The sequence below is a fragment of the Perognathus longimembris genome, chromosome 6 (assembly GCF_023159225.1).
Source record: "Perognathus longimembris pacificus isolate PPM17 chromosome 6, ASM2315922v1, whole genome shotgun sequence".
In the NCBI taxonomy this organism is placed as follows: domain Eukaryota; kingdom Metazoa; phylum Chordata; class Mammalia; order Rodentia; family Heteromyidae; genus Perognathus; species Perognathus longimembris.
The window spans coordinates 60405916-60431950 of record NC_063166.1 but is presented as its reverse complement, the minus strand read 5'-3'; the positions used below and the strand labels follow the sequence as shown (position 1 = coordinate 60431950).

At 39.1% G+C, this 26035-nt stretch overlaps 1 protein-coding gene across 6 annotated transcripts in view; it reads left to right on the top strand.

Annotated features, from left to right (window-relative positions):
• The window catches only part of Plcb4 (phospholipase C beta 4), a 351489-nt gene that overhangs the window by 90474 nt on the left and 234980 nt on the right, over positions 1-26035 (top strand). The gene's annotated exons all lie outside the window — the stretch shown is intronic.

Genomic DNA, 26035 nt, shown 5'->3' with positions numbered 1-26035 from the left:
TTTATTGCCTCTTGTACAATTTCTCTAAACTTAACTGTAACTCATATAGATTTTTTTTCAGAAAGGCACTTATGGGTATTATTTGCCTCTCACACAGGGTTTTTTATTTTTGTATTTGTTATTTAGTGCATTCCATGTATTAACATTATTCATGGGGTGAGAGGTTAAATGAGAAATCTGTGTCTTAATACTTTACTTGAATATAAAAGTGCTTTAAGAAATAAGATCTTATTTAACAAATGAACAGCATCTTCATAATGCCTTTAAGTGAATACTTAACTATTATGCAATAAAGCATTGATGATGTTAAGAGTTTCTTTTATCCTATATGAGCTGTTACAGAGGCTAAATTGTTTTGGTTTTTATAACTAATAATGAAAGCATGAAACAGAATTAATATTTGTTGTGTTTTTGTCTTCTTTTATGGTTCAACTATATTGTCATAGAAAAAATTATGTTAAACAAGTCTCTTTTCCTGAATAAGAAGTAAAAATGAAAATATACTTCGTATTTGTTATCTGGTCCTAGAAAGCTAATTATTACCATATAAAATTCCTTTCTGAAATAAGAGTAGAAATTGATAAATTAGAACATTGGTTTGTATATTTGATAATCATGAGTTTAAAAAATTGATTTTCATGTAAATTGTACATATTCATAAGCAAGGAAGTGATACTGAGATAGGAAACTTGGAGATTGCACAGAATAGTTGGGTTTTAATGGTGTTAGAACAATATCTCCTATTTATATGCTTTGTTATTTCTGTTAAGAATATCTTAGTGTCTTGGAAAACATACATAATCATAAAAGAAAATATATAACCTTTCATTTGTGTGAACAGTGACTAGCGACAGCTATCGGAACAAAACAGTATGTATTATAATAACTGCAAACAACCATAACTAAAATAAACTTCTTTATGCACATTTATACATGAGTAACAGGCAACTTTCTATTTTTAAGGATGAGTGAAGAACTTTCACAGCTGTCTCTAGCTGAGATAGGGACTGTGGTCAGCACTCCTTTGCTAATTATCTGTTGGAGAAAACATTTCATATACTTTCATAGAGCAATTACATGCAAGGCGATCTGCTCTCCACAGATACAAGAAATATTGTCAGATCTCTTGAAGTGTGTGCAGTTTTTTTCAGAATTTTTAGGATGGGTTCAACTGTGGTTTTATTTTCATAGACTTTTCCAAGAGTTTCAAACTAAAGTCCCTTACACAGCTGGAGGCTAGCCAAAGCACCGAGGAAGCACAAAAAAAGCAGATATCAGGGACAATCCTTAGAAGAAACCAAATGGACAAAGCTTACTGTTGCTTACATCTACCTGTCCCTTTCCTCTCTGTCTCAAGATAAAACTGCTATAGAAAATACTTGTTATTGAGGCTAGTCTATAGGCTTGAAGTCAATTGCATTATTTAATGTGCATGGGAATCATATGACTGTGATGCATATATATTATAATATGTTATATGTTATATATTATTGTATAAATATATAAGTATATTAATTTACAGTTATATAAAAACTATATTAAGTACATAAATATAAATAACACACACACACACACACACAACAACAACAACAAAAAATGTGGGGAAATGCTGAGTTGCTTGAACTATGGGCCTGGGCACTGTCCCTTAGTGCTTTTCTCTTTCAAATTAAAAAGGCTGGGGCTGGAAATATGTCCTAGTGGCAAGAGTGCTTGCCTTGTATTCATGAAGCCCTAGGTTTGATTCCCCAGCACCACATATATAGAACATAGCCAGAGGTGGCGCTGTGGCTGAAGTGGCAGAGTGCTAGCCTTGAGCAAAAACAAAACAAAACAAAACAAAACAAAAAAACAAAAAAAGAAGAAGAAGAAGCCAGGTACAGGGGCTGGGAATATGGCCTAGTGGCAAGAGTGCTTGCCTCATATACATGAAGCCCTGGGTTCGACTCCCCAGCACCACATATTAAGAAAACGGCCAGAAGTGTCGCTGTGGCTCAAGGGCAGAGTGCTAGCCTTGAGCAAAAAGAAGCCAGGGACAGTGCTCAGGCCCGAGTCCAAGGCCCAGGACTGGCAAAAAACAAACTCCAAAGAAGCCAGGTACAATGTGCAGGCCCTACCAAGGACAGGCAAAATAAATAAATAAATAAATAAAATAATTAAATTTAAAAGGCTGGTGTTTTGCCACTTGAGCCACTGCTCCACTTTTGGTAGCTAATTAGAAATAAGAATCTCACAGACCTTTTGTTTGTGATGGCTTTGAACCTCTGCCCTCAGATCTCAGCCTCCTAAATAGCTAGAATTACAGATGTGAGCCATATGTGAAGGATGGCATCTGTATTTCTAAGTTTCCAGGTGCTGCTGCTGCTGTTCTTGCTACTGCTGCTGCTGCTGCTGCTGCTGCTGCTGCTGCTGCTGCTAATGGTTTAGGGATTTCAGTTTGACTAGCAAAGGGCAGTACCATGAAATATCAAGTAAATTGTACCAAGTATTTCTTTACTTCACAGATATTGTCTAGTCCATACCAGGAAATCAGTTTACCAACAAATGGCTGAGCATGTGATTGAGGTGGATTGACTGCCATCACCACTGCCCCCTTGCTAGATGGTGTAACACATGAGGAGGCCTGCTGTTTCCTGTGTCACTGCTTCTTGAGTCTTGGCATAAGTTTCCCTTTGTCATCACTAGAGCCAGGCATATCCACTCTTGTCTCCTGCAACGTCTTACCCATCCAGAGCCTTTTATGTATATGGGGTTTGACTTTTTTATTTGTGTGTGTGTGGAGGGGGTGTACTGCGGCTTGAACTCAGAGACTAGGCACTGTTCTTTAGCTTCAAACTGTGATCCTCAGGTGTCAGTCTCCTGGGTAGCAAAGATTACAAGTACATGCCACTGGCAACTGGCCTGTTCTTTTTTTTTTTTTTTGCCAGTCCTCTGCCTTGAACTCAGGGCCTGAGCACTGTCCCTGGCTTCTTTTTGCTCAAGGCTAGCACTTTGCCACTTGAGCCACAGCGCCACTTCTGGCCATTTTCTATATATGTGGTGCTGGGGAATCGAACCCAGGGCCTAATGTATATGAGGCAAGCACTCTTGCCACTAGGCCATATTCCCAGCCCTGGCCTGTTCTTAGATAGACAGACAGACAGACAGAAACACACACACACACACACACACACACACACACACACACACACACACACACACACAGAGTTTTGACCCAAGTAGCTTAGGATATCTGGTTTTCACTTGAACCAAATATTTTCCGATGACTTTATTAATCCTGTTACATTACAAAGGAAAGTTGACCAGTCAATATAAATAGATTTGTGGAGACATGCAGGTATACATGTTCTCATGGGTACTTTTGGCTGACATATGTGATTACGTGGGTCACAGAGGTAAAGCACCCTACCTAGGCAGCAATCTCTGTCCTGTGAAAACTGTATTGTGGGATGTTTCTACAACCTATAATGTAAGTTGCTCATCATGCTTTTTCAGAAGAGAATGCTCTATTCCTGGATGTCTTAATTCCCAGTGTTCCATGTTAATGGGCAGTAGTTTCTGTTCAGTGTAGGTTCTTTGTAGGTTGATTTTGGTCCACTTTGATGTAGATACACAGAGCTATGTAAAACCTTGGCTATGCAGAAAGTGACTTACTAGATTGATGGACTCTCAGAATAACCAGTAGTTAGAAAGGAAACATGCCACAGAAATTCTTTGCTATCAATAAGGCAGTTGTAAAAATTGGTACTAAGAAATGAGTATAGCAGAAAGGCTTTGGTCACAGCAACTGTGATCCGAGCACCATTAAGTTAACTGCTCAGGGACTGAGGGCTGTAAAGTGCTCAAATTATATTCTATGAAAGTGCTGTAAAATTCCCATATTTTTGCTTTGCTCCTTTTCATGAGTCACTTTAACACACTTTAGGGGAATGTGAGTCTTATCTTCACAAAACCCACACAACTCTTCCAACCGTTATTTACTCATAGATGTCTTCTGCTGTGACAGTGCATGCTGATTTAATTGGGTTTCTTAACTCTTTTCAGTGAGGAAAAATCATAGAGACATGGCAAGTGATCAGAAGCCTCTTTAATAATCTTTGGACCTATATATAAATTTAGAATGATTTTCAAAGGTACATTATTCCCTAGAAAGTTTATGTTCCTCCTCCCTCCCTCCCTTCCTTCCTCCCTTCCTCCCTTCCTGTTAGCATTTCTCCCACCTCAAGTCCTCAACTCCTCCCATTAGCTCCCAGATCCACCCATACCTAAACTCCCTGCCCTAGAACTATAGTGGGCCACTCCCACTCACCATTAAGACCTACCTACTTCCCCTTTAGCCCCCCCCCACCCCAGAAGCTACCACCTGGATAAGGTGCAGCTGCCATGTTGCTCCCTCTAACGTGGGAGATATAGCCCCACTAATAAACCTCCTTATAAACCTTCTTCTGTCCATGACTATCTCCGCATGGCCCCTGGGATGGCTGGGACATATCCTTTCACTTCCTCCCTCCCTCCCTCCCTCTCCCTCCCTCCCTCTCCCTCCCTCTCGCCTCCCTTCTTTCTTTTCTTCTCTCCATGCCAGTACTGGGGCTTGAACTTAGGTCCTATCTATGCTTTTGCTTTTCACTGAAAGCTGGTGCTCTTCCACTTGAGCCACAATTCCACTTCTGGCTTTTTGCTGACTAACAGGAGATAAAAGACTTAGGGATTTCTTCTTTGTAGCCTTCAAGCCATAACCCTTGATCTCAGTCTCCTGAGTAGTTAAGAGTTCATATGAACCACCAATACCCAGCCAGTCCTTATCTTCATGCTAGAGAGGGATGCAAGAAAATATTCTGTCAGATTTTAAAAGCAAGTATGTAGTCCTTACAATACAAATGAACAAATAATTGAACAGTTATATATTAAAATTCCCTCTTAAATCAGAGACTGTATTTTGTTGGAGCTAACCTATAGTTAACTATCTATAGGCCAGAAAAAGACTCTATGCATATAAAATTACCAAGTTGTTTTCCAGGCCACTTAATTTATGATTAGTTTTCTCTGAGAGGAAGGACAGAACAAGTTTTTACTATTATTAGCTGAAGTCAGTTCCTACAAAATAACTCAGAGACCCATGTTTTAAGAAAAATAAATTTGGCTGATAAATCTACTGCGTTATAACACTACCTGAGACTTTGTTTAAATATTTCATCCAATGATATCCTCGGAGGCAGCAGAAATCTGCACCCATTTATGCAATCCTGTATTACATCATGTGGAATTATAGGAAATAACCATTTTCTCTCTTTTAATTTCAAACCCGAATCGAACAGAAAGAAATACCAGTGAATCCTCTGTATCTTGTAAAGTGATGTTGTGGAGTCTTATCTGCAAGGACCTTGTTTTACACTTAAAAAATATTTCTTAATCTTTGCTTGTTCAGTGTCCTGGAGAGCTTCCACTCAATAAAAATGCTTGGCTGATTGCCTTCATATGAAGAAGGGCCACTGTCTCTATAAATGTGATAAATTTCATTTTCCTCTTTTCCCTAAGAATAGAATTAACAGAAGGATTGTATTAAGGCAAAAGCTTTGAGTTTTGTTTGTATTTGTCTTCACTTTTAAAAGTTATTTCCATGTTTGGCCGTGTTTCAGTAATAATCTTAACATTTAGCATTTTAATAAAATTCCTTTCATCTGTAAAGGGCAGAATTTTCTTTTCTAAAATAATTTCATTTTCCAGAAGGACTTTATAAAACGGGTTGGCCTTACTGATGAGATAGAGTGTAAGAAAACTTTAACACTCTGAAGTTCAGCCTCCAAATGACTTGGAAACAGATGACATGAACCATTCTTAGATTGGGATATGTCCTTATAAGAAGGTAAGGAGGGCCATCAATAGCCAAGCACTTTGCCTCGATAAGCTTTGACTTTGGACCATGGTCTAGGGAAGAACTCTGGGTCAAATACAGCTGTGGTATTGATTTATCTATCTTTTCTTCCTTAGTGCAGATGAGCCATATGATTGCATCTACCCAATTTAAAAAAAAAAAAAGACCATCCATCAATGTTGTGGACATAGTTTGTTGCTTCAGCATCATGTTACGGGTTACTAACTTCATGCAGGCTTACCATAGGTCCAAATAAGTTGGGAGACCTGGTGAAACCCAGACCCATATTCTGCCATCGGAGTGGCTGTAACACTCTCTAGTTCTGCCATACATCCCTAGCAGTACTGTGTTAGTGTCCTGTTGCTGTGTAACAAATTGTCATACACTATTGACCCAAAACAACAGAACTTTACTCTCATGATTCTCAAGCCTGAGTGGAAAAGAGGTCTCTAGGGGAGTTACTGGGTTTCCTGGGGGAATCCGTTGCTTGCTTTGTCTACCTTCTGGAGGCCAGTCATGCCCTGGGGCTCATGATTTAGGCCTTTACTTCCATTATCACATCTCCTTTGAGACTTCTCTCCCATCCCTTTCTTTTGATCAAGACCTGTATGTTTGCATTAGGCCAACCTAGATAACCCAGCATTCTCTTTCTACTGCAAGACTCAATTTAATCATGTCAGCAAAGTACTTTTTGCCATGGAAGATGATATTTTCATAGGGTCCATAAGGCTTTATTCTGTGTACCATGCTCCAGATCCTGCCCTACACTCCCCCCCACCCCCAACTTCTCGTGAAACATCTTACAGTCTTCCATAGTATTGAACAACTCAATGGATTTCTATTTTCCTGGAGGGTATATTTATCTAAGAAATAAGATGAGAGTATTAGTAAAATTGATTTTCTTTCTTAGCAAATTAAATGTGTTTTTTTTTTTTTTTTTTGGCCAGTCTTGGGGCTTGAAGTCAGGACCTGAGCACTGTCCTGGCTTCGTTGTGCTTAAGGCTAGCACTCTACCACTTGAGCCACAGCACCACTTCTGGCTTTTTCTATATATGTGGTGCTGAGGAATCGAACACAGGGCTTCTCATACATGCAAGGCAAACACTCTACTGCTAGGCCATGTTCTCAGCCCCAAATTACTTGTTTTTAAAGCACTGTATTAACAATTTTTTTTAATACCAAATAGCATCCAGGTGCTAATGGCTCATGCCTGTAATCCTTGCTACTCAGGAGGCTGAGATGTGAGGACTGAGGTTTAAAGCCACCAGCTGAGGAAGGTGAGATCCTTATCTTCATGAGATCCTTATCTTCAATAAACTAGTCAGTGGTGCTGTGGCTCAAGTGGTAGAACACTAGAGTTGCAAAGAGGCTCAGGGAAAGTGCACAGGCCCCAAGTTCAAGACCTGGGGCCAGAATCCAAATAGCACCTTTTTAGTTTAGTTTTTTTTTTTTCAATCATTTTTCTTTACCCTCCTTTCCACATTCTCTTTCTCTTTTCTTTCATCTCCCCTTTCCCAACAGCTTCAAGTCCATTGTACATAGTGGACATTTAAAAAATTTGTTTTATTTTTTCAGGACGTTTTCAGAATTTTGAAAGTTTCATTTATCATCTGTAAGTAATTGTACAAAGGAGGCGCCAGTTAACAAAACAACTTATAAATACAGTATCTTGATCAGTGTTACCTCTTGAAACATTCTTACCTACCTCTTCCTAACCTACCTTTTCTCTCATTCGTCTTAATTTTGTAGGATATAATTGGATTCTAGACTGCATTTTTGAATAAACTTCCTACTTTTAAGCTATTATTCTCTCTTTGGACCATTGACTGTTAATCTCTTTAAATCTACATTCTTTTCCCCTGAGGAGTTCCTGGTTGCATTGGAATTTTTGGTTTTCTTCTTTGTCTTTACAACTTCTAATATACTTTCTAGTCTTTCCCTCTAGTCTCCCCCTGGGGATTCTCTTTTTTTTCTTTGTTTTTTCTTATTCTTTTAAATTAAATTTTATTGACAAGGTGATGTACAGAGGGAGTACAGTTACATAATAAGGTAGTGAGTACATTTCTTTTATTTTTATTTATTTTTATTATTATTATTTTTTTTTTTTTTGGCCAATTCTGGGCCTTGGACTCAGGGACTGAGCACTGTCCCTGGCTTCTTCCCGCTCAAGGCTAGCACTCTGCCACCTGAGCCACAGTGCCCCTTCTGGCTGTTTTCCATATACGTGGTGCTGGGGAATCGAACCTAAGGCTTCATGTATGGGAGGCAAGCTTTCTTGCCACTAGGCCATATCCCTAGCCCCTATGAGTACATTTCTTGTCTTATTTGTTATACCCTCCCTTGGGGATTCTCTTATCTTTGACTTTGTCATTTGACAATAGAAAATAATGTACATTTTGAAATAGTGACTCTGTCACTTCTCTGAAGGACAAACTACACTACTCAATTTTGCTGATGAGAGCATGGCAAAATTAATTTCAGAAATACAGAAGCTACTTAGTAATCTCAGAACTAAGATAAACTCATACACAAAGGTATCTGAAGAAACAATTTGTTCATCTTATCTTGAGGCTTATAAAATTTTCTTTTGATGTTTTTATTGTTACCAGTACTGGGAGTATAGTTAGTGAACTAAATTAATTAGATTCTTTCTTTTTTTTTTTTTTTACTTATGAGTATGACCTAGAAAATTCTAGAGCTATGGCATTGGTCCAGAAGGTGAAGGTACTCAGCACTGGTTCTCAAAATTGTGGTCCAGAAGCATCACTATCACCCAGGAACGTGCTATTCAATGCAAATCCTCAGGCCTCAACCCCAGACTTATCAGATCAGATGTCCTGGAGATAGGACCCAGAAAGCAATCTTCCAACAAGCTCTTCAGGAGCTTCTGAAGCACTATCATGTGTGAGAGCCATTGATGCATTATGTTGTTACAGAAGGGGCCTTGCAAAAGGATTGTCTCTTTTAGGTCTCCTTCCTTAAATCATGGGATGCATTTACTAGCTCTGGTCACCCAGGAGATCATTTCTGATAACCTATGTTATGCTCTACAGATAATCTTCAATTCCAGTAAATGGTGTTCTCCAAGAATTCCCTCCCCCGCTCTTTTTTTTTTTTTTTTTTTGTGCAAATACTGGCGCTTAAGCTCAGGCTTTGTATTCTCGCTTGGCATTTTGCTCAGGACTATTGCTTCCCTCCTCCTCCTCCTCCTCCTCCTCCTCCTCCTCCTCCTCCTCCTCCTCCTCCTCCTCCTCCTCCTCCTCCTCCTCCTCCTCTCCTCCTCCTCCTCCTCCTCCTCCTCCTCCTCCTCCTCCTCCTCCTCCTCCTCCTCCTCCTCCTCCTCCTCCTCCTCCTCCTCCTCCTCCTCCTCCTCCCCCTCCTCCTTTCCTCCCCCTCCTCCTCCTCCTTCTCCTCTTCCTCCTTCCCTTCTGCTTCTTCGGCTGCTTTTGCTTCTTTTTCTCCTACTATTATAGGACCATGTACAATTCAGTTGTATATACAACCCTGAACTTTGGGCCTCATGCTTTCACTTAGCCTTTTCACTCATGGCTGATCCTTTCATTGCTTGACCCATGCCTCTTATTTATTTTTGCTGGTTAACTGGAAATAAAAGTCAGGCTGACAGATAGATCCTCAGATATTAGCCTTCTAAGTAGCTAGGGTTATAGATAGACACCAGCCACATGTACCTGGCTTATATTCTAGCTGTGTGTTTTCCGGTTTCAAGCTATTAAGATAACATTTCTGTGACCACTTGTGCATAAGTTGGTAATGGATAGGTCTTCATTTGATGAATATTTAAGTTTGGAACAAGGGAGTCATATAATAAGTGTATATTGAGATGGATAAGAAACTACCAGAGTGGATTCCTCTTACCAATCTCTGAGCATCTCTCCTGGGCCATTTTTACAGGCTGTGATATCAAATAGCAAGAAACTTCCCTTTATACATACACACACACACACACACACACACACACACACATATATTTGTGTTGTATTTTAGATACATACATACTTGCATACATACATATATGTATATATGCATACATTCAGAAAAAGAAAAATATGGGTATATTTTATATCATGAAAAAGGACCACTTTTTTTCTAGTAAAACACAGGATCTTATTTTATATATAATATTAAACTCCCATCCATCAGCATTACACAAAAGCTTTAAGCTAAATATAAGTGATGCCTATGTTTTTCTTCAATATTTATTTACTTCAGTCATTTTCTGGCCATTACTAGTACTCAAGTAGCAGTCATTTTAAGAAAAATAGTAGAATCTGTAATATGGGGAAATTATTCTTCAGTTTACTACACTTGGTAGGGAAAAGATACCTATCGTGCTTTTTGTCTTTTCCCCGCTATATTGATTGTGCCCAGCAAAGTTTAAATACCTCTGCGATGAACAGAAGGCAAATGGTGAAAATGGAGAAGGCTTGATCATGTGAGGATCAACAGCCCTGGTCTGATCTGATGGAAAAAGAGTTTCTCAAAGACAGGTGGTCAGAATGGATACATCACATGATAAGGAATCCAGTGAGGATGGAAACAGTGGGCAGGGCCCCCAGCAGAGAGAAAGCAGATTTTTACATGCGTCACAGTGTCTCTAAGCAGAATGGGAGATATACCCAATAGAAGTGACAGCAACAAGCTAGAGGAGAAGAACGTGATTAATTCTATCCCTGGGGTTGAGGAGAGCACAACTGAGAGGCGTCAGAAAAAGGAGCTAGTCGGGGAATGGAAAGCAGAAGAACAGAATACTTAGCTGTCTTTGTGGAATGCTGGTGTTCTTAAGCGGTGTTCCTGGAGATTGGGAATAAAATATATGGCTGGGTAAGCTTGTTGTGAAGGTTTTATCCTGAAGGTATGATGACTCGTTAAACTGCTATTGTTAATTCATGTCCTATAGAAGTGGAATCCCTGGGACCAGACTGAGCCAGGGGCAAGGTGCCAGTATAACTTTCAGTGACTCATCTCTAGAGTCTAAAATAGCAGCACTGGGGGGTCAAAGTGTAGTCAAGAGAGGAAGTCTTTTTGACACATTTTCCCCTGAAAGAAAACTTAAAACTGGTTCTATGTAACTCGATGTCTGAAGCTGGCTGGTATTGGGAACAGAGTGCAGAGGGAAGGTTGGCAAATGGGAGCTAAGCTATAAGCTCGTGTTACATCACAGAGGGCATTGTGTTATTTGCAAAGAACCTTTTCATGGGCAGTTTTCAAACATGACTTTAGGTACATACCTTTGAGCATAATTCAGTGTGTTTTAGTGGATATAAGGCAAGGCTCAGAGACTGTGAGTGGATTAACTTTCCAGGTTTTCTGTTTCTGTATATAATTAATCTGCCCATGAAAACACCTGCCATCTCTCCTATTGTACAGCAGGAAAGTATTCCTCTCATATCCCCCAAATCTTAGTGGTAATGTAGGGTATATTGTCATTAGGTACAGAAACATCCCAAATGGCAATTTGAGTGCCAGTAATTCACTGTTCAGAGATATAGCTCTTGGTTAGAGCTAGCTCCTGGACAGAAAATTTCTTATTCCCAATGTGAAAATAAACAGAAGGACAAAATCAAACACTTATTGAACTATTAGTTGATAGTTGCAAATGGTTGTGATGTTAGGCTGCTTACTGTCTGTGGGTATCACACTCAAGCTCATTGATTTGAAGGTGACAATACTTAGGCATTAATTGGATGTGGTAATAAATAGGTAGAGTTGTCTTCTAGGTTTCTGATTTGGTTACCAGATGGATTGTGGGGGCTATTTAATGAGTTAAGGGTCAGAAAGGTAGACAGGTGTTGTAGGCAGAAAAATGATTCCTTAAAGTATCCAACTTCCAATCATTAGAATTTGTAATTACTTAACAGGGCAACAAGGGTTGTGCAGATAGGATTTGGGTAAAGTAACATGAGAGGGTGATATGGGTGGGATATTTGGGTTTTGGGGAAATTTGTATCCCTTCTCCCGAGTCATTAGCAGTGGAGAACCTTAACTGATTTCAAGAGAGCTTAACAGAAATAGACAACAAATGAGCTAGGGTGTGGGAAAAATTGGCAGGAGGAATCTCAAGCATGAAAGGCACTGAGATATTTGAATTAGCACTGCTGGCTTTGAGGATGGAGGAATGTGGGTGACCTAGAAGCTGTGAATAACAGTTTCTAGGAGACAAGGTGACCCCCGCAGCCTCCAGAAAGGAAGGAACTGTGCTGATATCTTGATTTAAGCCTATATTTAACCCTTTGCCCTTCTAAACTATAGGAATATAAGAAATTGAGTGAATATGGGTTGTTTATAGCTACTAGTTTGAGGATATCTATATATCTATATCTTCCCTCCCTCCCTTCCTCCCCCTCTCTCCCTTCCTTCCTTCCTTCCTTCCTTCCTTCCTTCCTTCCTTCCTTCCTTCCTTCCTTCTTTCCTTCCTTCCTTCCTTCCTTCCTTCCTTCCTCCCTCCCTTCCTCCCTTCCTCCCTTCCTTTCATTTGTTTGTTCCTTTGTGCTAAGGGAGCAAACCCAGAGTCTAATGCATGCTAAGCTCTACCACTGAGCTACACTCATGTTTACCCAGTTGTTGTTGTTGTTTTTAATGTGGAAGATAAGTTAGAAAACTTGATGATGGATATGTTAAAGATTAGCAGTCTAGTGTTGTGGGTGGGAACTGGCTTTAGTGAATGACAAAAAGCCATTTTGAAGAATTATTTGTTACTTGTTTTCAGTGTTCTAGTCTTGAATATTTGAGCTTGAAATAGATGATGTCAGGTTAACTTCAGATTGAAATTTCTGAGAATATTTGCTTAAGTAAAAAAACAAACAAAAAACCCTCTTACTAAATTCAGTCATTCTTTTTGCTGAGGAAGAGGAAAATAAGGAAATTGTTTGAAAGGGTTTATTTGGTAAACATGGAAATATATCCTTCACTGTAAAACATGAGTGGCTGCTATGCTTCAGTTAACTTGTTTAGGAATTTCACATCTTAAACAGTAGTCATAATTATCAAACATGCCTGGGAATATCATGGTAATGATAAAAATGTCTCACTTTGCATCACAGAAAATAAAAAGGAAGGTTCGGAACTGAAGCCTGTATTAGTCACGCAGTTTAAATTTACACTGAATGAAAGTCCCTCTGTGTCTTGATATCACAGTGGGTTCTTACCAAGAATGATCTATAGTGTTTTGAAGGTATTTGGGCATGCATGGGGCACTAGTAATTCAGTGATCAAAGATTTAGATCTTATTGGTTAGAACCGGCCGCTTGATGGAGAACTTTTCCTTTATGAGGCTGATGCTACTGTTTTATTTTGGCATATTGGGGGTGTTTTTTAAAGTAGTCATTTGATGTGCATCATAATGCATTCTGGAAAAAGATGTAGCTCAGTGACAGAGTAATTATCTAGCACGCTTAAGGCCCTGGGCTCAAACTCCTGAACAACAACCACAATGGCAAATGCACGTCACAGTTAGTTCTTTAGAAGTATGTCCTGCCTAAATTTCATTTAGCATGAATATGGCTCCCACTGAAAAATCCCCTCTCACACAAGGGAAAATGTATCCCCTCCCCTCTTTTTTTTTATAGTACTGTGATTTGAACTCCAGGCTTTGTACTTGCAGCACACACTAGCAAGCCACTCTGCCAACCGTCTTTATGTTGGTTATTTTTTCAGGTACACTATAACCTTCCTGTTTGCAAATAGGAAGACAGGATGTATATACCACTTTGTTCAGCCATTGATCAACATTGAGTCTCACCCACTTTTTTTGCCCTGATTGGCTTTGAAGTACCATACTTCATTTTTTAAAAATGTATGGTATCTAATGAGAGTGCTACCTTTAATACATAAGTGATAGACAGCACTCACTTCTGCCACACACCCTCTGAAGAGCACTTCAATTTTGTTAGCTCCTTCCCCTGGTGGGAGAACATATCTACGCCTATTCTCACCCATTTGAAGCCTCCAGGTGCTAATTCAGTAAGAAAAACAATATGTACAGATTTCCTAAGACTTATCTCATTAAAAGAGAGTTTAAAATATGATTTCATGTGGAGAAGCTGTTGCTTCCTTTGGAAAACTCTGTTCCAACAAAATTAAGCCCTTGGCAATAAATTGAACAAATGTCCTTGAACTTGTTATTCAGACATGAGCTTGCCAAATGCTATGGTGAAGACTTGTCGAGATAAGTCTACTGCGAATGAGAGATTTAAGCTGCAGCCCATATGTTGTGTCTCTTTGTGTTGCTGGAAATGTTGTTTGGAAATTGTGACCTTGACTGCTCTTTGAACAGCTGACCAAGGGTGAAGACACCAGAGCTGACCAAACAGTTGGTTTTTGTGAACGACTATTACAACCTTTGGTCTCATGGATCATTTTCAGATTTCCTGTACTAATAGTCAAATTCACTGCATTAGTCTTTTCAAGAGACTCTGATACTTACCCAATTAATTTCTGCAGAGACTGCAGATGTCATGGGCTCAGAGTAGCAGGTATCATTTCTTTCTGCCCATATCAGTCAGTCATCAATTACTGTATGTCAGAATAAGCATCCACTCACAAGTCAGAACCTTCACCTTGGTCTCTTAGTCCAGTAAGACTGATTCCTTCTTGCCTACTGGATGTCATCTTGGGATGATGTCACTTCCAGCCACACTGTCTTCCTTCCAGTTTTTCAAGCATGCAGATATGTTCTTTATAGTCTTTGCCTTGCTGTTTCCTTTCCCCAGTATGCTCTTTTCCCACATTTATCAATGTGACTATGGCAGATCACCATAAACTTTCATTTAATCATAAACCTTACCCCAATAAAACCTCTCTACCCTGGTCTCTATTTTTTTTCTCTTCTATTCTACTTCCTTAGCTTAGCAAATAACTTAACAATTATGTTTGTATTTACTCTGTTAGCTTGTAACTTGTAAGATGATGGTGAGGAAATTTTTGGTTTGTTTTTAGGTGTTTTCTAAGTAAGAATTCAAATACTTGCTGAAAAAGTGAATGTTTATTCAAAGGGCAGTGGATAAACCCTTGTAGTCCTTTGACTATAGGCTTCTTTCCTTTTTGGGGGGGGGTGGGGGTGCCTTTTTTTAAAAAAAGAAATGTGTTTTAATAAATTTTAAAACCATTTCCTAATGGACTGGATTTGGATTTTACTCTTTACATGTCCATTTATGAGGTAAGAGTGAAAAGTTGTTTTTTTAACATTGCCCACTGTGATTGCTTTGTTCTTTTAGTGACACATTAGCCTCTGCCAAACTATTCCTGAAACTCCCATATGATTTGTAGAAACTTTCAATTGGGATGAGGCTGTTTTCAGGAAAAGACCATTCTAACATCTATGGAAAAATAACCATGTACTTTTGATTCTACTTCTCTGAAACCAACTGATAAACCAAATAGAAATGTTGGGCATTGTAACTTTATTGAGTGGATTGAGTCCCTGAGGTCCTGGCATCCATTGAACTCACTTTTCTGGGCTTCCCCTTTGGGCCATTTTTATGCCTTTTCAGTGTGAGAAAATTCAGGCAGTTTGTCCTGTGCCAGGCAAGTTGCTGATTTGCTCCTGTTTCCCATGGATCCAGGTCCTCTTTATACACCCATCCCACTTCTTTTTAGCCAGGTTCTTCTACTTCTAGTTAGAATTCTGTTATCTTACCCTTCTCATCGTAGCCTGCTTATATAAACCAGTTCATTTCCATCCAGCCCTACTGCCTGTTGGGAAAATGCCAGAAAACACAGCTGAATAAAACCAAAATTATTGTCTTTTAACTTCAAGTTCCAGTTGCTGTCTTTCCTTTCAGATCAGACCTGAGACAGTTGCCTTAGGCCTTAGGCTCTGTTCTGCCAATCATGACCTTTTTTACTTGCTTCTTGCCCTTTCCCTATGGTGACCATTGTTTTATTCTAATTCCACCACGTCCCACTTCAAAAACGCAATCATGCCTCCTCCCACAGTGCTCCTTCCAGAAGCCCCGGGGGATCCCTCTTGCTCTAAGCCCTCCTTACCCTCTTGCAGGGGAATCCAGTTGTACATTCTGAATGCTTCCTTTTGTACCGTGCCTTCTGTTTTCTGGATTTACTTTGGATTGGGTTAACAATACTGTCTTAGTTTCCATGTCAGACCATAAAGCCACTGAGGACAAGAACAGCATCTTTTTATTGTTATATCTGACCCAGGAAGTATGATGTCATTGTATAGAGGTCTACTATATATTTCTTAGATCTATGGAATGTTTCAGAATGGAGGGAATCAAAATAATACCATTGTACAGACCCAGAGTTTCTAGAATGATCTTGATTTTTATTAAGTAGTTTACCCTCTTCTCTTTTGAAAATTGTATGTTTCCCCCAATAATAAGCAATGAGTTTTAGTTTGAGGAAACATAGTTGTCACAGGCAAACATCATATTTTCAAAAGCTTGAATTTTGACCAAAAGATTATTTTTTCAAGGGTGTGTGTTCCCTACTTTTACAATCCCTTTTCATTTTTCATGACAGCATTACGGATCCATTTGACAATTATTCCCTCAGTTCCTGATGTTTGGATACAAGACAGGTTATGAATACAGGCCCAGTAATCTAAATACAGATTCTTTTCATATGCAAAGTAGCTGCTTTCTCCCCTATGCATGAAGATGATAGTCATACATTTATTCATTGATTTTAGTAAATGTTTATTGAGTGTCTTTGCCAGCTATGTAACATGAATAAATCAAACTGAAAGATGGGACTTACCTTCTAAGAGGTCCAGGTAGATAGAACACAAGTGAGATGATTTAGGATGCCTGGTGGTGATGATTGTGATGGAGGGAAATGAAGCAGGGGTAGGAGGAGGGAGAGTGTGGAAGCAGAGGTGAGGGGGGTGGTAACTTAAAATAAGGGAACTGAGCAGAGGCCTAAAGGTGGTGGATTTCTACAGGAAGAACATTCTAGTCAGAGGGATGAATGTATCTTTGTGTGGGTGGCTTGTCACTGTAAGGAGCAGCTGGGACACCACTCTGAGAGTTGGAGGGGGTTGGGATTAGGACTTGAGTTCAGAGGGGCATTGGAGCCCAGATCACCTAAGTATATCCACCTTACTGCTATTAACATTTTGGGCTGGATAGGTTTTCTTGTTGGTGACCATTCTAGGTATTACAGGAGGGAATGTGCTTGTTACATGCTGATAGCACAGATAGGCTGTTTATGCTGCTTATAACAACTGGGTAACTTATATAGGACAGAAATGAATTACTCTTAGTTCAGGGGGCTGATTAGATATCAGCAGATTTGGGGTCTAGGGGGAAACTCTACCTCAAAATGACATATTGCTACTATGGTATCAAGGGACCTTGTTTATAATACAACATCACAGAGTGGGAAAATTGTAAGAAGAGGAGGTTTATTTTGGCTCATGGTACTGGAGGCGCAAGGTTGAAACATCAGATCTATTAACGACCATATGACTAGAAAGAGTCTCAACATAGCACAGGACAATCATATGGTGAGAAACAGGAAGTGTGTGTGTGTGTGTGTGTGTGTGTGTGTGTGTGTGTGTGTGTGTGTTCATGTATACACACATACACAAGCTTTTGATAAATCTCCCTCCCTCTTTTATAAAGCCACCAGTATTCAATCATGGGGCTTCATTCTGATGACCTGTTCTTATCTAAACACATCCGAAAGTCCCCAAATCTAAACACCTTAGTTGAAGTTTTCATCCTTAGTAACTTTACCTTAATGAAGATTAAACTTCATTCAGTGCATGAAGCTTTGTGGGTCACACTCAAATAAAGGCCAACTACAGCAGGAATGGAAGGGTAAAATAAAGTAACTAATTCTTTCTCAGTGAGCTTATTTATTTATTTATTCATTCATTCATTGTCCATCCTGGGGCTTGAACTCAGGGCCTGGGCTCTGTTCCTGAGCTTCTTTTGCTCAAGACTAGCTTTCTACCACTTGAAACACAGCACCACTTCTGGTCCTTTCTGAGTAGTTTACTGGAAATGAAGAGTCTGATGGACTTTCCTGCCTGGGCTGACTTTGAACCACAATCTTCAGATCTCACGCCTTCTGAGAAGCCAGGATTACAGGTGTGAGTTACCAGTGCCTGGCGTCTTTCTAGCTCTTTTAAAAGACATAAAACCATCCCTGAGGTCAGAGCCCTGCAGCTTAATAACTTCCCCGAGGGCCTCACCCCTCAAAACTGTGGCATTAGGAATTAAGTTTCAACATAAACTTTGAAGGGATTAAACATTCTAACCATGACATACACTTGGTAAAGTCTCTAGACCTTAGAAAATGTCCTTTGAAGTACAAAATCACATCAGTTGAGAGCCTCTGATTTAGATGGGAGTAATGACTTTATTACTTGGAGTCTTTCCCTCATTTTAACAAGAGTCCTCTGGCTTCTATGTTGAAAATAAATTGAATTTAAAGGCGAGATTATGAAGACAGGACCCAGGGGAACATCAGCAGAATTCCAGGTTGGTGATGAAAGTGCTTAGAAACAGACTTGGGGATGGCAAAGAGTGATCAGAATTTAGATGTTGTGAATGCCTAGCCATTATGATGGGCTGACAGAATAAGGTACCAGGCATAAAAATGAAAATCCGCCACCAGGTTTGGGAAGGGAGGATGCAGAAGTGCAGGTTTTGGGAAGACATCAAGTTTGATGTGGATGTGTTGTGTTTGAGAACGTTTATTGAATTGTTTTTTCCTTCATAAGAACCCATAGGGTTAGAAATCTCTCCTTTTCATTTTCCCAATAAAAAGGCACTGAAACTCATGGAGATTTATTAGTTGCCCCAAAGTCATACAGTCTATAAAGTAGAAACAGAATTTCAATCCAGAAGTCTCTTGACTACTAGGCTACTGCTCCTCAATATAAAGTATCGATGGTTTTGAACTAACTAGAGCTTCCTCTCTTCCACTGCAGGAGACTAGAATGTTCTAGGTATCATGTGAAAACACAGACCAGTTCCTCACCAGACACCAGAATCTCCTGGAAACCTAAGCTTGGGTTTTGAAGCCTCTAGGGCCATGAGAAATTGAATTCTATAAATAATAATTACTGAATCTGTACTTTTTTGTTACTGTAGTGCAAATAGACTTAAACAGTCAATCAGTCAATATGGTTTGTGGTTATCAGTCAATATGGTTTGTGGTTAGATGGACTTGAAGTGAACTCTGAGTTGCTGTTTCTCAGACTGTCTTTTCTATGTCTAGTCCTATAGTTGCTTGATAAAGCAGAGGTTCTGTTAAAACACCTTGAATCTCTCTTTTGGGGAGTTATAATTGCAAACTGCTTCCCTGCTCCTCCCAAAATAGGTCCCCACATCACAGCTCCAGGGGGCACTGACCCATTTTCCCACCTTGGGTGTATTTCTATAGATCGGTTGTGGGCTGTGTGCAGGCTGTGAGTCTCTATGATTCCCCAAATCTCCTTGGAGCTTAGGTATGACATCAATAAACCATGTTCTTCTTTCATTTTTTTTTCTGTCAAACACTTTTGACTTTTTAGCTGTGCTTTCACCAGACCCTGGAGCTGTTAACCTGAATAGATTTTCTGGAAATGGATCCTGAAATGGTTTACATCCTCTGGCATCTAATTGCACACGTTCTCTGTCTCTGTCAGTTATATAATTGTGTGTTTAAACTGTGCGACTCCACAGGATTATTGTAGCCACAGAGCTATTAGCAGAGTGAACCACCAGGGAGCCAGCAGGGAGCTGGGTGTCAGGATTGATTTCCTGGGCATCTGGGAAGTTGGAAGGTAATGCGACCTGAGAAGCTCTGAAGAAGTGCCCACAGGCCTTTCTGCCTCAGGTGTTGTACATCATGGTGGCCTAACCGGAAATAACAAAACTACCATTTCTCCTTTTTTTTTCTGAGAATAATGGCAAGAGAGGTATCTGAGGAAGTCTTTGAGTTTATCCTAGGTGACTTCTATGAAGGCAGCTTCATGGACATGTGACCTGTGAATTCATATGGCTGCTAAACTCAGAGGAGCCCTGTGCTTTATTTAATGCATTGCTGTCACTATCTTGAAGAATTTAATAACAAAGGGGTCTTATACTTAAACATAGCATTCTTAATATCCCTGAGTTCTATGAATTAGCTTGTCTTGATCATAAGCCTTGCCTCCAGTTTTGGACTTCAGTGTTTAGTTGCAGCCACTGAGGTAGAGGATATATATATTTGAAAATCTGAAGAGTATTACTCAACACCTTTCTGTGATACACTAAGTTTAGAGTTAGGGCTGGACTATTTGTTTGTTGACTTGAAGAGGAACCTTTCTAGATGGAAGACTTACTCTTGGGTGTCAGCAAAGGAATGACTCTTAGAACTAGTGTCCCAGGCCTCTCTCAGACCATATTCTAGCTAAAATCAAGTACCACTAGTCCTCATTCAAACAAAATTTAGGGTGAGACACAAAGTATCTTTGATCAGTGGCATCACCAAGGTGAAAGTTAACTCTGAATGTGCCTTTATGCTTTCAACAAACATTGGCTTGCCCTTCTCCTGTGTACTAGGCACCCTTCTAAGAGTTGGGCACTGTGTATCAGTTTTAATTTGTGAAGTAGACCCCAGGACAAAGAATTGATTGCAAGAGAATGAATGCATCTCATTAGAGAAATCATCTTAGGAAACCATGATAAGAGAATAAAGAGGTAAGGCAAATGAAGCAAGCTCCCAGTAGTGTATATGTGTTTTCATAGAGATTAACAACATGTGCTACCAGGGCCAGGTGCCCCTGAAGATCTCTGAGAGATGGGGAAGCAGCCAGGTTAGAACTGTCCTGTAAAAGGACAGGCAGGTTAACTATCTATCCATGGACACCAGGCTGCCTTTGACTGACGGATCTCTAGGGACATTTCTCTGTGTAAGAATGAGTACAGGTCTTTAGCTATAGGAATCTCTTGGACCAAGAATTACAAGTATTTGGACTAGAAAGATGTGGGTGGGTGTATTTATCATATTAACAATAGCAAAGATAGCAAGAATGGAAAATTCTTGGGATTGCCATTTTGAATAGGTTAATAGGAGTGGCCTTTCTGAAGAGGTAACAGGAGGGCTCTGTCTTCTCTCTGTTCTTTTCATGTCTCTAGAATGGGGTGTAGATGGGTAGTTTGGTAGTAGAACACTTGCCCATCATGTATGAGGTCCTTAGTTCAAGCTCCAGCCCCACTCAAAGGACAAAATATGGATAGAAGGAGGCTATTTAAAAAAAAACAGGAATCATAATAAACTAATGTAAAAGACTATGTAATAGACAAGTTCTTTGGAAGTGTCATTTGTATTCTTGAAAATGTTGTTGGGAGATGGTGTTTGATCATTTGGCTACAATTGTTTTTAACAATCTTGTTTGAATACTGTGATTTTTTTTTTAACCTATGTTCTAAGTTTTCTCATTCATAGGCCTCTAAATGTAAGTTTCAAAAGCAAAATCATCATCTTGTTTCAAGTGTGGAAAATAAGGTCATTAAAAGTAACTTTTCCCCCCTTTATGGTGGAAGAGATCTGTTATGCCTTAAAAAAATATGTTTTTCTTTAACTTGGTATTTCTCTATGTTCTTTAATGACTGAATAAGTGAAGAAGTACTTGGTTTGAATAGGGTTACGAAGTTATATAAGAAGGTTCACATCATGTGGTATATATACACAATGGAATTCTATGCTTCCATCAGAAAGAATGACATTGCCACATTTGTAAGGAAATGGAAAAACTTAGAAAAATATCATATTAAGTCAAGTGAGCCAGATCCAAAGAAACATAGATTCCATGGTTTCCCTCATTGGTAATAATTAGTATATGCCTAGGATAGTCATAGCAGAGGATTACAGTAGCTCAATAGCTATGTATATATGATCATATAAGATACGGCTAGGCAAAATGAACTCCAAGATACAGAAACAACATTGTTGTTATTTTTAATTCTTGTTTTGTTTTTTTGCCAGTCCTGGGGCTTGAACTCAGGGCCTGAGCACTGTCCCTCGCTTCTTTTTGCTCAAGGCTAGCACTCTGCCACTTGAGCCACAGCGCCACTTCTGGTTTATTCTATATATGTGGTGCTGAGGAATTGAACCCAGGGCTTCATGTATATGAGGTGAGCACTTTACCACTAGGCCATATTCCCAGCCCCAATTGTTGTTATTTTTAATGTATTATGTGAAATTATTTCTTTTGTCTTTCATTTTACTTCTCTATGATTTATCCCTGTTGTCATTATATTTGATTTTGGTACCGTGGGTATTATATATACATTTATCTGAATTAGGAAAGGGAAGGGGAACATCAGACTGGTGAGACAAAGGAAAAATTGTGAACCAACGCAACAGCAATACTCACAAGACAATATGTTGGAAATTAACTCTACAACTGGGTGAGGGGATAACTGGGGAGGAGGGAGATGGGAGAAAAATAGGAGGAGAAAACAAGTTTGACAAAAAATGTATGTACTACCTTATGTCTGCAACTATAACCCCTCTGTACATCACCTTGACAATAAAATTAAATTAAAAAATGTTTCACCTTGACAATAAAATTAAATTACAAAATGTTTCACATTAGGAAAAATATGATTCTCACTTACTTGTTGGCACAGCATCATGAAAAGTGTTGTTTATGGGAACATTAACCATGCTTTATTTAATCTATAGACATTACTAGTAAAATGTCATTATTACTATATAAATGCACTTATATATGTGTGTATATATATATATTTCCATGAAACACACAAATGAATTAACAAAACCAAACTGCTGAAGGTTTTAGACACCTTACATTTTTCTGTAAGGCATTGTTTCATAAAACTTTAAAATCAACCTATTTTCTCATTTCCTTATTTCAACTCAAATTGATAGTTACGTAATAAAATCATATTTCTCGTTAGTCATCCTAATAGAGTTTGGAGTCATCAAAAAATAAAATACTCAGAACTTGTTAATTACAAGGAAGCATTGAGTGCTTTGGCTTGCTTTTTGGGCCATCATGTCATGGTTTTATGTGTTCAGGGTCACATTGCAATCTTTTGGTAGGTAGTATCTCTCTCCATGCCATAAGCAAGGGTCTCACAGAGTATTAATTTTTTCTTCACTAAGTAAAGGGACAGCAGGATTCCAGGACCACATAAAGAGAGTTTGTTTTTGTCTTGAAACTGTTCTGATTTGTCTGATTTTAGGCTACAAAAAATGAGGCTTAAAAGCAAAGCCCAACAATTTCCAGCATAATGGGAAAGAAATGAAAATTATAGTTTATTTGCACCAGCTACCAGGTATTTACAGAATCACCTGTCACATCTTTCTTTTTTTGCCCTATGCTAATGCTTGGAAATGAGTTACCTGAAAATCATATTAAATTCAAATTCTACAGTTCTAACCAGCTTTCAGATGATGGCTTTGCTGACTCTCCATGGTCTTACCTTTTGAGGAACAATGTCTCTGAGATAGTTAATTAATGTGCCAAGTTACCTGGATAAGGGATGCCAACAGAGCTGATAAACATTACTTCTGGGAGTGTCATGGAGGGCATTAGTGGAGGAGATGAGCTGGTTGACTTGCTAGCCTGAGTTGCAAAGGCATTGTCCTTGGCCAGTGCAGGTGAGCATCACCAACAACCCCATTGAGAGCCTGGAAAAAATTCAAAATAGATGGAGGATTCCATTACCAATTCAGCTGGGATATCTATGTTCTCTAGCTCACCAGAGTTTCTGTTTCTTGGTCTTTCTGATTTAACCTGGTATAAATACCAGGCTAAATCTGGTTCATACCATCCCTGCCTCAGATTTTTAGGTCTTTTCGACTCAGAATCATACCACTGACTTTCCTGGTTTATCAGTTTTCAGTAGGTAAATTGGGAGCCTTCTCAGCATTCAGTAATTGTGTAAGCCAATTTTTCTCTTCCTTTACATCTCTCTCTCTCTCCATATATATATATATATATATATATATATATATATATATATATCTTGTTGGTTCTATTTCTCAGTAGTACCCTGATGAACATAGTTTCAGATAACTTGCCTTAGCATCCATTTTGCTTGAATATGGGAAGAAAACTGTTTTGGATCAAGGATTGGGTGCTTTGAATGAGAAGGAGATTTTTGCAAATAAAATTAGACTCAGCATTTTTCTTGTGCAGATCACTATTTTTACATTGATGTGACTACTGGGGAGCTCTCTTCCCAGAGTTGGATCGAAGGGAGACTTGTGCGAAAAGGAAGACCTCTGCACACCTCCAGTCAAACTTCTAGTTTGACAACAGATAAATTCTGCTTCTCTACCCAAACACACTACCCAAACTCATGGTTGTTCAGGAAGGGTTTCCTCTAAGCTTGGAGGTGCTTGAAAAACTGAATTTCTTATTGTCGTTGGACATCTGTTATTACTGACTTCAAATGGCAGCTTCTTAGTCTTACCCAAGGGTGCTCCAAACCAGAAGTTATAGTTCTCAGAAGTAGGAGAGCTTGGTGTTCACAAAGGGCCTGATAGAGAGGACGGCAGAATTTGAAGCAGTAATGACAGAGGAGGCAGAGCCCACTTCTCCTTAGCGACAGCCTGTGTGAGAGGAGCAAAAGCCTGGAATAACAGTGGTCCCTTCAGAAAATTTACGTGTAGGCAAAGTTGAAAAGCAATCGAAACTAATGACTTTGGGGATCAGAGTGCCCCAAGAATGGACATGGAAGGCCAGAATTGTCAGAGGTGACCTCTAATTTGCAATGAAAAGGACTGTTGGCTTTGTACATGAACAGCTGAGTGGGAGGGCTGTGGAATGTGTGAGGTACTCAGTAAATTTCTTTATCTTGGACTTTGGGTGGGGAAAAAAAGGATTTTCCTCTGCTCCTTGCAAGCTCTATGGTGACAGATGGTGGTTGCTTTCTTACTGATTTCTGCTTGCAGAAAATAATGTAAGAATTGCACTTTAGAATTAAGCCAATGAAAAAGATGCTGGCATTTGGGCCAACACTTTAGGATTAAAGGACATTGAGTGTTGTCATTTAATGAAGGCAAAGAGGGTAGTAATGCGAATAGCTTGGGCATATTCTTTTGTAATGCAGGTGGCAAGGCCTACGTTTGGTGAAGTAGATGTGATGTTCAGGAAATGCCTTGTGGAATATTCAGCATGAACATTCTCAAAAGGAGAGAACTTTTTTTTTTAAGGAAGATTAACTTGAGTTATTGCATATGATGAGGTATGAAGATGAGAACTGGGTTTACTCAGTGGGGTACCATAGCACCAAATATGGGGGTTGTCAAGAATGCAAGATGTGAAGAAAATGGGATGGTCAAGCCTGAGAAAACCAGTAAATCAATATTTTCCACATACATGATGAAGGAAGAATTTATTTGTAGAGCTTCTGGCACAATGAGGTGATGTGATGATGATACCAAGGGCTGTGATAATTAGAGGAGAATTCAGTTTGGGCTATTATTAAAATTTATAGTTTTTTTTGGGTACATCTAGACTGCAGATTATATAGGTCTTTCTATTTCTCTTTATTGCAGTCACCATTTAAAGAGAGATCTTGCTATTACCAGCCCACACACATTCACTCTCCTTTAGATAATCCCACAGACATCTCTAGGTCCCACACTGAGGTCTCTGCTATTGAATGTTGGAGCAACTTGCTACATAGCATTATCTGGCCTTTAGCATGTGGCCAGTATAAGCTGATTTGTGTCTACAAGTATATACACCAGACTTTAAAGACTTATATTAAAAAAAAACACAAAAAAACAAGATAATGCCTCATTAACCATTTTGTATTGCATTATAATTTTAGATGAAATAATATTTAGGATATACTGGGTTATTAAAAGCATGTTCAAATTTATTTTACTGTTTTAACTTTTTCCAACATAACCCCTATAATATTTTAAAGTTATACACATCATTTGAATTATTTTCCTATTGGGAAACACTAGTCAAGACTGGGGCCCATATAGAAATTTCCAGGAGAGGTTAAATGATCAATCTCTCTATCACTAAACAGAAATAAAACAAAACTTTGATCTGAGATGGTTATTTTTTTCTCAGTGGAAGGACATTGTTTGAGCAAGTTAACAACTGAATTCCTGTGGCAATTCAGAAGGCATATTCAGGTACAGTCTAAGGGTTATAACTAAAATAAAGTTATTACCTCATTTATCCACAGCTTTCTTTTACCTTTGTTCTAAGTCAGC